The sequence below is a fragment of the Pristiophorus japonicus genome, chromosome 9 (genome assembly GCF_044704955.1).
Source record: "Pristiophorus japonicus isolate sPriJap1 chromosome 9, sPriJap1.hap1, whole genome shotgun sequence".
Taxonomy (NCBI): domain Eukaryota; kingdom Metazoa; phylum Chordata; class Chondrichthyes; family Pristiophoridae; genus Pristiophorus; species Pristiophorus japonicus.
Window position 1 is genome coordinate 71430635 of NC_091985.1, and position 15533 is coordinate 71446167.

Sequence of the window (15533 nt, forward strand, 5' to 3'; positions counted from 1 at the left end):
ATTTACAAAATATAAATTGACTCCCACGATGATATTTTAAAGTTCAAAGTTTCAGACTGAGTATGTAGGTTAGATCTGCGTGACAAGTTAAAGACGGGATGAAATGTAAGACTGTCCTTTACAGATGAATAGCTCTTTCCTCAGCAATCATTTTTTACCACGGAAAGTTGTAATGGTAAATGGTTTGACAACTACTCTAAGAACTGTAAAGCTATGACACAAACTATTCCGACCAGACCAAGCAAACAATAGCCAATGCCTTCAAACTTAGTTTTAGACGTGACTTCAGTGATTTTACACGGCTGTCAACGTGCGAAGCAATCGTGTCTTCCCTTAGGGTACTTTAATAGGCGATTGCCATGATTTCTGATGCGCGGGTCTAGTTAATACAAAATAAACATGAAGCTGTATATAACATAAACCGCACTCTCACTGATAACAGTGATAACTCTGCTAAATAACGCATGACGGATTGACGCCCTTCTAAGACCATTTTGATAACATCACTTTCTTCCAAAGATCAGCATTCTGATACATAGCATCTATCATTGTTAATGCACTGGCATTCCCGGTTTAAACACGCACACCACGCACACCCGTTCTATCGGAAGACCGGGATTTGCCTTCGCAAAAAATTGTCGCTCTGAATCTACTAGTCTTGGACTGTACCTGGACATGAGGTACCAGATGAAGTGAGAACTCTGTCAACCTTTATGTAGGTGAGAATTATTTTTTTTTGTGGGGGGGGGGGGGGGGGTTAACCTAAAAATAAATTGACATAATCGCCGAACGCTTCAATATTAATACATGCTTTTGGGGAGCGGGGGAGCCGAAATCACTCCTAGTGCGCATTTCTTATCAGTCTGGAGCAGCGCCAGTGCCGTGAGATTGTGAATTTTGTCCCGTCTGTTGCAGCTTGTCATTGATAAAATAAGCAGGGAGAGTGACGCTGCGGGTCACGCTGAGTACGGACGGGCGCATTGCCGAGCGGGTGTGTGCCCATCACATGACCGCAGCTCGCAGCACGGTTATTTCAGGCTCAAACCCCACTGCCGCCGCTTGAAATGACACAGGCGCAGGATCCACGCCGAGATCTTGACCCCGTTGGCCCCGATCCCCTTCGATTTGCCGGGGAAACAGTCGCAGCCACTTCAGCCGTCACCCCCACACCCCCCCGCTATACTTTAAAGAGTACGGGTTCCCAGGAAAGGGAGGCGTGTGTGTTGTAAAGAGGGTTGCAGCGTTTCCGAAACCCCGTGGACATTAAAGCGAAAGTAGCTGGCTTCCATTTACTTTAAACTACCAAATAAACCCCGGCACCAGCTCTCGATCTGATAGGGAGGTTGTCCAAGGTAATCGTAAATCCATCACACATTTGCTCAAACGTTGCAGCTTTTTCTGACAGTCTCCGATTTGCGATTTTATTAAAGCGCCTGTGAAGCGGCTGGTGTTGAGCTGAGGTTACCCTTGCAGAAGGTTGCAACTGTACAGCAACCTCGGCTTCTAAAGTTGCTGCCATTCTTTCCTCAGGCAGGCTCGGCGGCTGCAGCGAGAGGGGGCGAGGATGTCTAATGATCATTTGTAGGTCTTGTCCTGAAAATAGATGATTAGGTTTGACAGCTGATCCACTGTAGGCCTGGAGATCCTGGCGCGTCAGTTGCATTTTTTTTGCTTGCTTCAGTTTTGTTGTGACCACATGGGGCTGGTGGTGGGAAGCAAGATACGTGCTAGAACTAGCTTGTTCCTTATACATATAGTTTATGTGTTTGTGTGAGAGTGCATGTGTGTTAGGAGAATGTATACTGGGGAGAAAGAGGAAGACAAGTGTGTGTGAGGGGGAGAGAGAGTCTGTGTGAGAGGGAGAAAGTCACATTGAATGCTGGGCCGGCGTGCCGCATTAGCTCGGCGAGAAACAACATGAGATCCGGCTGTATTCTGAGACATTTAGCGGCAATAAAGCGCCGGCAGCCGAGGGAACAGAACCGTGCAGATTAACGAGACGGTCCTAAAACGGCAATGTGTAACTTGTAAGCTGCAGCAAGACCTACCATGACAACCAGTGTAGATTTCGAGTGGATTTCGCCAAGTTGTTGTCAGTGAGGAGAATACGCTTCTTATACTAGAGGCCCGCTGCTCTCCAGGATGTTGCAGCAAACAGGACACAATGCAAGCTCCTAATGCAGTGTACACATACAAGATTGATTCTGGATTTAGCCTAGACTGAATGAATTACTGCAACAATCGCACTGCAATGCATACCATTGCCAGATTGTTTCAGTATTTATTTACACCTTGAGAAACACAAATCAGGGATGCGTGGGTTTGAAAACTCTGCAGGCCCATGAACATGTAAACTCCGTATTGTGTATTTGCAAAGCTATACGTTAAAAACACTTCAAATAGGGAGCTGGGTTCTTGTTTACGTTGAAACAGTGTCTTGATATGATACGGTCACATGCAAGTTGTTGAACTCGCCCTCCACTTAAACCCCTCGTAGTGGCACTCTTGAAATTTGATACCATTGCTTTTTAGTGTTTATAGTGACGCGGAGTGCCTGACAGTCAGTTCCTGCAAATCAAGCACTCTGGCTTACCCACGTTGTGCTGGTGCCACTTTTCCCCATTTAAAATCAAGATTCCTCTTCGCCTTTGAGTCTTGTCGTTTTCTCATTTCTGCGGCTGCATATATGTGTTACCTATATTATGTATCTGTTTTAAAAAACTAGAAGCAAGTTGCAAAAAAAATAATTAGGATAGAGTTAGCTTAACTGCTCTTTCATTCAAAGGTGTCGCCAGCACTTTCGCTGATATTCCGTCATAGCGAGGATCCAGCACTGGTAAGTTTTACGGTAGAACACTTTAAGGAAACAAAATAGTGTTTCAATCATATACTTATTCCTACTGTTATATCATTTAACAATGCAGCTCGGGACTGTTGAAATAGGAGTTAATAGTGGAATAGTCAGGGAATTTGCCGCTGTGTTATTTGTTTAGATCGTTTTATCACTATTGTGTTTTTATGCTTTTCTTTGCATTTATGGGAGCAATATGACTATTCACTTGCATTAGACAGCATATTCATTCTATCTACTTATTTGTTACACTGAAATGGAGTTGATAGTATTGCTATGACGTGTTTATTTTTTAACTTATTGTTTTTACTTATTAGTGGTGCATCTGCTTGAATTTCACCAAGTTAAAATGTTTCTTCCCACTATGTTGTGTATAGAATAACATTTCTATGGAGGGTTAAATACTGACAAACAAATCTCACTACAAATCTTAAGCTTGGCCCATAATTAATATCATACAATGCATACAGTCAGCTGATCAAATGCCCTCTCCTTGGTAACGCAGGTTGATAGATCCGTTGTGCTTTCTGAGAAATTCTTGCATTGGTTCCAAAAACTGCACACGGTTTAACTAGTGAATGTGAAATGGTAACCATAGCTTCCAGAGCTTAAAACAAAAAAGATTGAATTCATTTTTTGTGAGCTTTTCAATGGATAGGACACACAGAACAGTCAAACATTGTTGGGTGTATAATAATGTTTGAACTATTTATTGCAGCACTGTAACTGTTATCACATTGGATATTTCTACAAATTCAAAACCAATATCCATAGAATTACCAAACACAAATGACCTGTCACAGTGTTTCCTGCATCATTTCCCATCCCCAAAATAAATCACACAACAAATCATTCAAAATGTAAATAGGTGTTTAGAAAATTCAAGTATTGAAAGTGTGGTACTGATAGCGGAGAGATGTCGATTATAGATAAGGTGACTATGTAGCTGATTAAAATGTGAACTCATCAATTCTTTAATTTAATTTTCTGATTTCTAGATTGTTTCTTCTAAGACTTTCCAATTGAATACTTGAATACTGACAGTGTTACTATTAATTAGTACCACCATTAAGCTTATGATCATTATTACTTGTAAGCAAAAATATTGTGAGATATGTAAAATATGATTTGTTTTACTGCAAGTTGAACATGCTGGCTTTTTAAGAAAATGTCGCTGTTAGGAATTTTAAACAAAAATATAGGAGAGGAATGATTTTGCATATTCAATCATTAGTGTCCCTTAGCTGTAGCTAATGGGTTAGATGGTTTGACATGAAGTTTAGACAACAGTATGCATTGTCTCTTGATGGCTAGAGGACACCTTGCTTACTTGACAGCTAAGCTGCTGCTTGCCAGGTGAAGTAAATTAATTTGCAAATGAAGGTACTTTGTAACCGAGTCGGGTTTCTGAGGGATATTGTTTTATTTAGAAAAATAAAATTAAATACAGAATGCACCCATTGCAGGTGCAAGTTTTACATTCACATATCAGGTAATGCATTTCTAATTTTTCTCTCCCTCCACTCCACCCTAGCAGCTGGGAAATCTTGACTTCATTAGACTGAACATGTTTGCCTCAGGCTCTTCGAAGTAATTGAGTTGTAACTCAGGTTAGGTTTTAAGGGTTCGAATTGTTATTTTAGGTTTTATGGTTAGATGCTCTAGTTAAATTTTAGGTTTATGATTAAATGTAAGGCTACAAACTGGGATCATGGCATTGTTTTTAAAGTTCACAGTCTATGATTTTACCGAATGTTCTGGTTACTCTTTTGGGGGTTCTGGCTTATAGTTGAATCATACGTTTTGGGATTTTTGGTTTGATGTTTAGGGTCTTTCAAGACACAGGAACACAATTTTAGAGAAATAGATGCAAATGACATATACACCTGGAAACAAATAGATATTAAAAGGGTACAAACGTCATGAAAAGTGTTTAGTCAAACATTTTTATTTGGAGAAGATGGGCTATGTGGCATTTTTGCCGTCATGATGTAATTTTTCCATTATTGCATTTTGCTTACCTGAAAACAGTGTGTCATGCACATTGTACTGCAGTTTTTACACTTACGCTACCATACAATCTGACAATTAAAATGGCTGACTCTTAAGTTGTGCTTTTGGAGTAACTCTTACTGATTTTGTAGGACTTGGCCTGAATAATAACATCCTTTTAACATATTCAGTTTTCAGACAACAAAGAAGTTGCTGGGCTTTTATTTGGAGTCTCAAGCAAACAAATATATAGTTAGTATATTGGCTTCTGGCTCAACTTCTGTTATTCCTGATTACAGTTTTTCCAAGGATTGTTTCCAAAAAGTTTCTTCTTGTTTAGCTCCACAGTATAACTTTACTAGTTTCTTACGGATGAGAAGCTTTTCTCGAATGTCATAGAATCTGGAAACTGTCGTAAGAACAGGTAATAACGTACTGTCAAGTGGCCCACTGTGTGACACAAGATTCCTCGATTATGAAGTACATGATGAGAGTGGTTCCATAACATCTCCTCCCTCCTCCCCAAAAAACAAACTTGTTCCAGGTTCTATAAAGTTATGCTTCATTATTGTTTATTCTAATTCCCATGTGCTCACTTATGTTTTCCCACAGAAGGTTGTTACTACTCTATAGTGGCCTTTTAGGTAGAAAGTGGAATGGACTAAATTAATAATGACTCCAATGTCAGGGCTATTCCATGACTGTCAGAAGGGAGGCCTGCTTATAGCAAGATGAGTCAATTATGACCTTCATTACTCTTTATCCCTCAATATTTCAGTGAATCAAACAATTATATAAAATAGGGTTGGTGTGTGGAATGGCATATCCTATAAATGTACCTTTATCTTAACTTCAAAAGAGTGTGTCCTTTTGGACAAACTTAACATCTCCATTTCTGACATCAGACAATTTTCTGGCCTTTGAGTGAGACTGAGAGTTTAGTGACACATTATGGATAGCTTTATGTGGTGCTCATGTTTGCTCGGGACTGATTTGAGACTACTCAAATTCATTTCACTTGGGACTTTTATAAGTTGTTAAGCAGGTGATATTTGTCTCACCTGTTTGGGCTAGTTTCCAATCCATGTTCAGGAACTGAGAGGATGCTGTTCTTAACCTACTATCTTACCCAATCATCTGTTATGGCTCCCTTCCTCAATGACAGAATTAGTTAGTACTACTATTTTCCCCTTTAAAATACCAACGATTGTGTAAAACTTTTATACTACTTATGTTAAAAATGGCACTGGACTTCTTTGAATGAGTTTGGTTGGATACAGGTTTATAGATTGGTGCAGTAATATTTTAGAAATGTGACTGATACAGCCAGGTGCTATGCACATTGGATACATAAGAGGTGATTCTTTTGAAATTATGCTTGTTTCATAAATTAATGAAGCTGTATGGCAGCTTGGTGGTTGTAATTCTGCAGTGCAACAATCCTTCCAAAGAGACCAAAGGTTGAATTCCAGTTCGGATTGATGTTGATACTTCGACTCTGCCTAGAAAGTGAGTTTTCCAATCTTAGTTGGATCAGCTGGGAAATGGAAGGGAAATGGTTAGACTGGGCTCAGTTCTTCATTGTTCTAATAGGTAGACTAAAGAGAGGCATTAATAGTGTTTTGCAACTTTCCCGATCAAAAGGATAGACTGGATCTTTGGGTTGGGGTTCTAGGAGGCAAAGGGTGGTCAGAATGTGGAGCACGCTACCACAGCGAGTGGTTGAAGCAAATAGTATAGATGCATTTAAGGGAAGGCTAGACAAGCATATGAGGAAGAAGGGAATAGAGGGTTATGCTGATAGATTTAGATGAGAAAAATGGGAGAAGACTTGAGTGGGGCATAAATGCCAGCATGGACTGGTTGGGTCGAATGGCCTGTTTCTGTGCTTTATATCCTATGTAATCCTATGTAACAGTAAAAAAATAAATGATAAAGCTTTACAGCTTTGTAGCCCTGTTGTCACTGAAGTGAAAAGAACCAATCAGCAGATATGGTTTAGTGTTAATGGAAACAATAAGTAATGTTGGTGGAGGTTGGCAGTCAACTCAGTTAGACATCTATTATCTATTTAAGGAGATTCCAGTCCAGTGCTAGTCTTCTTAGGCTGGATTTTACACTGTCAATGCTCAAGTTGTGTCTTTGGGTTCTGCGATATTGAAATGAGTGCATTCAAACAGAAGTGACAGTGATACTGCAAAAATCATAGCAGCCTGTATTCATCTATTGATCTCTTGCAATATTCTATTTGTTTTCTTCAGCACGATAGAATAGAGCATGCGAGGAAGCTAATTTAGTGAGAATTAATTTCAAATATTTTAAATTAATAGACCAAGAAAAAGAGATGCCATTTCTTAAATTGGATAATTGCTGTTTTAATATCAGTGTTGCAACATTAGGCGCAACTGAAGTGACTCTATGGAAACTTATATTTGATAGATAGAAGTTACAACACATAGAAGTATATAGAAATTGCAACACAGAAACAGGCCATTTGGCCCAGCCAGTCCATGTGGGCTTCAATAATAACTGGATTTAGATTTTTAGAATTAGAAATGAATTTTGGGGAAAATTATCAATAGGCCAGAAGCAATCACACTACACTGCAGGCTGCTTAACTACTTTATTCAAGCAGAGATGTACATTTGGATAATATTCAACTGAACTTTTGGGGGTTTGCTAATCCCTCAGGCAGGCTCAGTGTAAAGGGCAAACATATTTATAGTAATCTGAATCAGACCGCAATGAATGCATTGCATATTGCTATATGGTATACTAATGTAACATAATTACAAAAAAGTGACATGCAGATTTTTTTTTCATATTTAAACAAAAAATCTAAAGCATCAGAACTATATTTAGATAAATGCAAACATTTATGAGTTTTCCTTCAGTAATTTACCATAAATGTGTTTAAAAACAAATGAGACATCACGTAGCTCGATAATTTCCCATGACCGAGTCACCAGCATGAAGCATGTAATTTAGCATGATTTAAGATGCATATCTCTGGGTTTGTGTGTTGTTTCCAGATAGGCTTTAGTTTCCCTGACCTTTTCTGATACATTTTTGGCAATCACCCCTGCTCATTTCATTTTGCACAGTATATGCTTGTCACACAGGTTATAGCTGTAAAAGAAAGCAATATTTTTAAGGCAGTCTACATAAATTGTACAGTAATCAATTGCTGATATAAAGTGCTAATAGAAATAATACAGCATGTACAGCATTATTGGGAACATACGTATGGTTATGTCCAAAGTGAAAGATGCTGACTTTTTCTTCTACAGAATGTCAGATATTTCTAAAATAATTTGCTGCTCTTTCTTGTTCTTAAGCATATTGTTTTGCCATTCCCTCCATGGCACATAATTCTCTTACTTGTAGAGGACAGGTGGATGATTTGTTTCCTGGCTTCTGCCAATGGTGCTGAACAAAGAATGTGCCACCTGCTCGGAGACTGCAGGAGCTTTGACTCCAGCTTTTTTTTCTCTTCTGTCTTGCCTCTGTCTAGTTTATTCCCAGACATCCTAGCTGAGATTGGAATCTCACCACACGGGGAGCCATAACTTTAAGCTTATACCCTATCACTCCATGGTGAAGTACCTTGATGCTTGTTGTGCCAATCTGTCCTAGAAGATAGTTACAGTGGGACCTGCCTATTGCAGTCACCCACTGAACCAGCAACATTGGCCATTCTTCATGGGTGTCCACTCTCAATGACTGCAGCTGCAGATTTTCTGTACGATCTCAGCTGTCATTTTCTATTCACCTTGTTGAGGATCCACCCTTTGAATGTAGTGGAACCTATGCATGCATGGGAGGAGATTTGAAGCAGACAATTGAGTTCCCAAATTTAATGGTCTCTCATGGTCCAATTGCTCTTCCACTCAGTTTCTCACAGTAGCAGACAACCTTTACCGCATTGACACACATTCCATGGTAACTCCAGGATATTTTGCAAACAGGGTCCATCGCTAAGTTCTGGTACCTCTGCCCTGCTGTCTTCCCCCCCCCCCCCACTACATTGTCTACTCCCTCGCTCTGTAGTTAACATACAGATCTTGCTTCTCATAATGGCTGCACTCTGGTCAGCCTGAAAGAAACATTTTCTGACATTTGAGAAATTAAAGAGTGAGAAACATGGTAGAACCCATTCAGAAAACTCTGACTCCCACCCAATCCTGGGCCCAACTGTTGCATGTAGTTGTGATTCAATGGGCATAATAGGAAATAGAAGTGGCTGGAATATGGACTACATGGGTGACAGTATAATTTCCACTGACTTGTGCTCACTGCTGGTCAGGACTGGAAAGTGTGGCCAGTACAGACAGGTGGCCACTTTATAAAGGTGACCATAAATACAGATGACTTTGTGACACTTCATTCATTGAATATTTGTATTTTGTGGACTGTTAATGGTTAAAGTAGTGATCCTCTGTAATGTTATAAAGCTGAAAATGATTAGAGAGCAAAATAATACAATGCTTTATGCTGCATCCATTGACCGTGTTTAGAAAAACCAATTTCTAGACTAATTGAGTCATTAAATATTCTAGAAGTCCCAAATACAGATGTGTTCTAAAGGCTAAAGTGGTACTACATGTATTAACATGGATCTGCTCTTAAGGGTTAAAATGACTACAAAAATATAATTTCCACAATAATGAGAGGAGTTACTGAGAATTTGATTACAGATTGGCCTGCTTCAATTGAAACATTTGGCAGGGAACAGGAGTGTGAAGTTGCTGAGGTTGCCATACTGCACCAGCTTATTCTGGTTTTAGTCATGCTGGTACCTGTTTAGCCCTGTTTAAACACTCTGTCATCCTAGGTCATTTACTGGGCAGTGGGCAGTCAGAATCTGCACAGCTCTAAGGGAAAAAGAGCAGATGATTGTTTCGGGATCAAGGAAAGGTTGCCGCTTCATTGCTGCTATGTAGTCCAATAAATGGTTTACTGTATATCTCAGTGCTGCAGTCTTCCAGACTTAAAAGAAAGACACAAGAACATGCTACAGGCAAGCAACTTTTTGAGTTTAGTTTAAACAGCTTGAAATAATATACAAAAGAAAAGCATGAAATCTAGAAGAATCCTTAAGTATGCCAAATCACACACGTGCTTCAGGCTATGGACCATATTTCATACTGTTTCATGGTGGGGAACACACACCATCTTGAAAAAACCCATGATGATTGAGATTGACCTTTAACATCTGGTGTATTCTTATATACTATCTGCATGTGCATCAGATCATGCTATTACCAGCAAAGCAAAGTTATAATATGGTTAGTCTTGATATTTGTTTCCCCCTTGTTCTTTTTAATTTTTGACATTCTCAATATGATTAGACACTTTGGGTAGGAATTGTGATGCATCTCACATGTTTCAGGGGTCCAAAACGGGCACAATGAAGTCGAATTCAGGAGTGTGCGGAAAATGTTTGGAAGAGCATGTGGCGCCATGTTGGTCTGAGCAGTCGATAGATGTCCCTGGTGGCCGCCTGCAACAAAAGCAGGAATTATTTAAATATTATAGTCAGGGTCCTGCCTGAATCACGACCCCTTTCTGAAATTGTTGTTCACTGACATCCAAAGCAGCAGCAAGGAACACAGGAAAGACCTGCATAGGCTGCAAGGAGAGGGTGAAGGAGGGAAGGGTGCAAGGCTGAGGGTTTTCAGGAATCCATCATCATACCTGGACCTCACAGAGGTGCAGTGTGTAATTGTGGCTGCGTTTCCACAGGGAGACAGTCAAGTACTGTGCCACCTATTGCAGCGAGAATTGGAGCTCGACACCAGGGCATGCACTGCACTGTCTGGCTGTGAAGGTCACTGTGACTCTGAATATTTATGCCCCTGGTTCCTTCCCAACCACTTGTGGGGGGACATGAGCAATATCAGTCAGTTTGCAGTGCACACGCTGATCTGGCAGGTGACTGGTGCACTGTGTGTAAGGCAGCAACAGTTCATACCTATGGAGGCTGACAATCAGGAAGAAAGAGCATTGGGATATGTCCACATTGCTGGATTCCCGCAGGTGGAGAGCATCATCGACTACATGCATGTAGCCATGTGTGCTCCCCATTATGAAGCAGATCTGTTTCTGAACAGGAAAGGCTTCCATTCACTCCAAGTGTAACTTGTTTGTGACCACAGGCAACGAGTTATGCAGGCCTGTGCCCGGTATCCTGAGAGTAGTCATGATGCTTTCATATTGTACCAGTTCCCAATTTCCCCTCTAACACCTAGACCATTGGGTGGCAGGCTGGCTGCTGGAGGACAAGGGCTATCCTCTCTCCAACTGGCTGATGACTCCTGTCAGGAACCCAGGCATAGCTTAGATATAATGAGAGCTAAGCATCAACAAGGGATCCTGAAGCAACAGTTCCGTTTTCTGGAAGAGGTCCTTCAGTACAGCCCAGAGTGAGTCTACAGGTTCATCAATGCTGCCTGCTCCTCAATGTAGCTATTCAAAGAGGGGTTACTTTAGAGATTCCCGAGGAAGACCAAGTGGAGCAGGAAGATGCAGAAGGGGAAGAGGAGCTGGAGGAAGCAGACGAGCACAGCCCAGCAGTACAGCGAGATGCCAGAGCTGTGATACAGTAAATTATTGAGAGATTCTCCTGATCAATCCATGCCCTGACCCAGCACCAACAGTCCCTCCTTCCATTTGACCCAGTCCTCAACCCCGCCATATTAATGCTCTCAAATTGTACAGCATTTGTGTTCCTCTTACATCACTAAGATTATGATGGCCAACAGGTATACCAAAACAAATATTTTACTTCACTACTCCACAGACTTCATTGTTGATTTGACAAATCCTTACATGACTGATGTATAAATCATCTTTGTGCAACCCTTAGTGCTTCTTGTGTGCAAGGCTACTGAGGGCACTTGAGATGAACATGGTGGGCAACCGCGAGGAGTTCTGACCATCGAGGAGCTGGTTACAGACTGCTGGAACTCGGCTTTGGCCAGGGCAATCTGGTCCAACTGGCTGTCTGGCACCAACAGCAGCACTGATTTGAGCAGGTGCCTGCACCATGGAGCCAAAGCCACTCTCAGGAGCCCGAGCCTCAGCACTCCCATTGCTCTGTGCGAGAACACAGTGCTGCAGGTGTGCTGGGAGGCTCTCAAAATCCCTACTCATGCCCTCCTTCAGGCTTTGTAAGCCAGTGGAGATGCTGGACTCCACAACCAAGGTGGCAGCTTTCTGAGCTTCTCTCAAATGAATCAGAGCTGTCACCAGATACTCCATCACTGTGGGGGATCCTGCAATGTCCATAGAGCTGACCACTCACTGCGTGTTTGGCTGCATGGTCTCGATGCTGCACACAAAGGCCATGCACAAGTTGGAGCTGGACTTCTCTGTACTCTCTGATGTTGTGCTTGAGTTCTGTCGCAGACATCCCAGTCCATTTGGATGGACTGCCATCAGTCTGCTTGTGTAGAGTAGACAAGGTTTCCAGCTGTACCCTGTGCAAGCAGGGCGAGGATGTGAGTTCACCCTCCAGCGAGTTGCTTCCTGGGCCATCCTATCCCGCTGCCTGTGCTCCTACACACTCGTGCTGGTGAATCTCCATATGCAAACCCCTCTGAACTATGCATAGTGACGGTCTCAGAATGGGTGACTGCAAATATAAGGCGAGCGACTGTTTTGTGCTCTGCTGCCCTCTTCTTCTTCCTTTTTTCCCGAGGGCTGTGTGCATCTCCTGGACATAAAATGTAAGAAAGGGAGAAGAGTTAGCATTTAGTGGCATAGGTAAGCAGAGACAGATGACTGGCTGCTGAAAGCAGCTGCAATCTGTTACGCATCAAAGAAACATAGAAACATAGAAAATAGGTGCAGGAGTAGGCCATTCGGCCCATCGAGCCTGCACCACCATTCAATTTGATCATGGCTGATCATGCAACTTCAGTACCCCATTCCTGCTTTCTCTCCATATCCCTTGAAACCTTTAGCTGTAAGAGCCACATCTAACTCCCTTTTGAATATATCTAACGAACTGGCCTCAACAACTTTCTGTGGTAGAGAATTCCACATGTTCACAATTCTCTGAGTGAAGAAGTTTCTCCTCATCTTGGTCCTAAATGGCTTACCCCTTATCCTTAGACTGTGACCCCTGGTTCTGGACTTCCCCAACATCGGGAACATTCTTCCTGCATCGAACCTGTCCAATCCTGTCAGAATTTTATATGTTTCTATGAGATCCCCTCTCATTCTTCTAAATTCCAGTGAATATAAGCCTAGTTGATCCAATCTTTCTTCATTTGTCAGTCCTGCCATCCCGGGAATCAGTCTGGTGAACCTTCGCTGCACTCCCTCAATAGCAAGAATGTCCTTCCTCAGATTAGGAGACCAAAACTGCACACCATGTTCAAGGTGTGGCCTCACCAAAGCCCTGTACAACTGTAGTAACACCTCCCTGCTCCTTTACTCAAATTCTCTCGCTATGAAGGCCAACATGCCATTTGCCGCCTTCACCGCCTGCTGTACCTGCATGCCAACTTTCAGTGACTGATGTACCATGACATTCCGATCTCATTGCACCTCCTCTTTTCCTAATCTGTCACTATTCAAATATTATTCTGCCTTCCTGTTTTTGCCACCAAAGTGGATAACCTCACATTTATCTACATTATACTGCATCTGCCATGCATTTGCCCACTCACCTAACCTGCCCAAGTCACCACCAGCCTCTTAGCGTCCTCCTCACAGCTCACACTGCCACCCAGCTTAGTGTCATCTGCAAACTTGGAGATATTACATTCAATTCCTTCATCCAAAATCATGTGAAAAAGGTGGGATTTAAGTGAGAAGAGAAGGATGGAAATTATTGAAAATCCTGCAGGACTTGTCCTCCAGCCTAGCCATATGCCATGCTCCTGACACGCCCCTGCTCACAAGCCAGAATCTGCTCTTCAAGTGGATGAAGCATCATCCTCCTCCCATGGCTGCCTACTCCCTGTTATGGCGTGTGACATTGCCTACAAGAAAGAAGGAAATGTATCAGTGTTAGAGTCGTGAGAGGTTTTGATGAGGTGCAAGTGAGGGTAGAATAGTGTTGCTAGTGTGTGCAAGGTGTGAGGAGGTGAAGGAAGTAATAGTGAGGATAGTGGCAGGAACTGAAGGAGGCAGAGTGAAATGTGGTGCAGTGATTGTAGGAAAATGCTGGCAATCGAGGGAGGGAAGAGCAGTGAGTGCTGGGACAATAGGTGGTGTAAGGCTAATCCTAGTGTAATGATAGATATGAGTTAGGAATCTTATCTTAGCTTTGCTTGTGAGGTCATTCAACTTCTTCCTGCATTATTGACATGTGCTATTGCGCCATACTCTTTGGACTCACGCTCTGTGCCACCTCTGCTAACTCATGCCTGGCAGCTGGCCTGAAAATCTTCCTGTTGCCTGGTAGGTAGAAGATGCCCTATCTCCTGCTGACCTCCTCCACCAAAACCTCCAAAGCAAGGTATGAAAACCAGGGGGGCCCTTGCTGCCTCTCCTGTGCCTGACTTTGCCCACAGATTGTTGCCTACAGCCAATATGTACCTCCCATTTAAGAGATGCAGGCTGTCATTAAATCACGTCAGGAGTGTACAAAATTGTACCCGCACCAGGCAAGCTGCCAAATAACAACGTGAATTACACTGGCAGCTTGTCTATTTTATTTTCATGAGTTCCATGTATTTGGGCTCTTCCTTGCGGGCATGTGATCAGGCAGGCACTCCGAGCGCGAGGTCCATTCTGCCTGCAAAAACTCACACAAAGCAATTTCTGTCCCAAAGTTTAATGTACTGTGTATTCACGTACCGTTAGAAAATCAGTTCACCTAACTTCATGTTTTGAAAGGATGAATAATTTTAAAAAACATTTTCTTACTAGCATTCTGTTCAGCTCTTTTTATGTAGCATTATTTCCACTGATGCTTCAGGTGGTTTTATTTCTTCATGTTAAAAATATATGCGATTGATAAATTTGAAAAAAACTGTATAATTCCTTAACCATGGCTTTCATGTGCCATAATGAAGCTGAATGGTACCAAAATATAAATACAATAGGGGCCCATATATCTTGCAACGCCAACACTTAAATCACTGCCTGGACCAAGTGCTTCTTTATATCACTAACACAGCAACCCACTGCTTTAGAAATGCAAGAAGAGGGCAGGCTGGGTCCTGTTTCTAATCATGTTGAAGGCTAGGTCATAGATCTCCCCGAGTTGGAAGCAAAAATGTTTGTGCATATTTTATGTGCAATTCTAATTTAATCTTAAAAATAGATGGCCATACATAAACCCTACACAGTCATATATGCAAATTCTCTTACAAGTCCTAGCTAGCTCTGCCTGATCAGAATATGTACTGTCGGAGGTCCACCAATTTTACTGGTCCAGTCCCAGAATATCATTTAAGTGGCTGCTTGCAGCTGAACAGCAGGTTCTGTTCCCTGATTACAAGTCATTTGCACATAAAAGTGGTGCTATCTGACTTGAAATTTGGCTTATGATCTTTTTTTGTAGTGAACAATTACCCAATTCCTTTTGTTTCCCCATTTAAATTATTTCCGTGGATTTTTATGGACATTGGCATGATTAGCTTCACTTCAGCATACTAAGGATGTACAGTGCAGTGTTCTGCAGTATTTATAGAAGTGAGTTAAAATATTGGATAGAAGTTTCCCACATTCT

General features: G+C 41.8%; 1 protein-coding gene across 7 annotated transcripts in view; it reads left to right on the forward strand.

Moving 5' to 3' along the window:
• Positions 1-683: 683 nt before the first annotated feature.
• Positions 684-15533, forward strand: part of esrrga (estrogen-related receptor gamma a) — a 229216-nt gene continuing 214366 nt past the window's right edge. For 3 of the 7 annotated variants that reach the window (XM_070889450.1, XM_070889449.1, XM_070889455.1), the window contains exon 1: positions 1065-1352. The gene's annotated coding sequence lies outside the window, so the exon portion shown is untranslated. Of the gene's footprint in view, positions 716-1064; positions 1353-2575; positions 2837-15533 lie in introns of those variants that run through there. The other 4 variants (XM_070889447.1, XM_070889453.1, XM_070889448.1 and 1 more) reach the window with 3 other exon arrangements.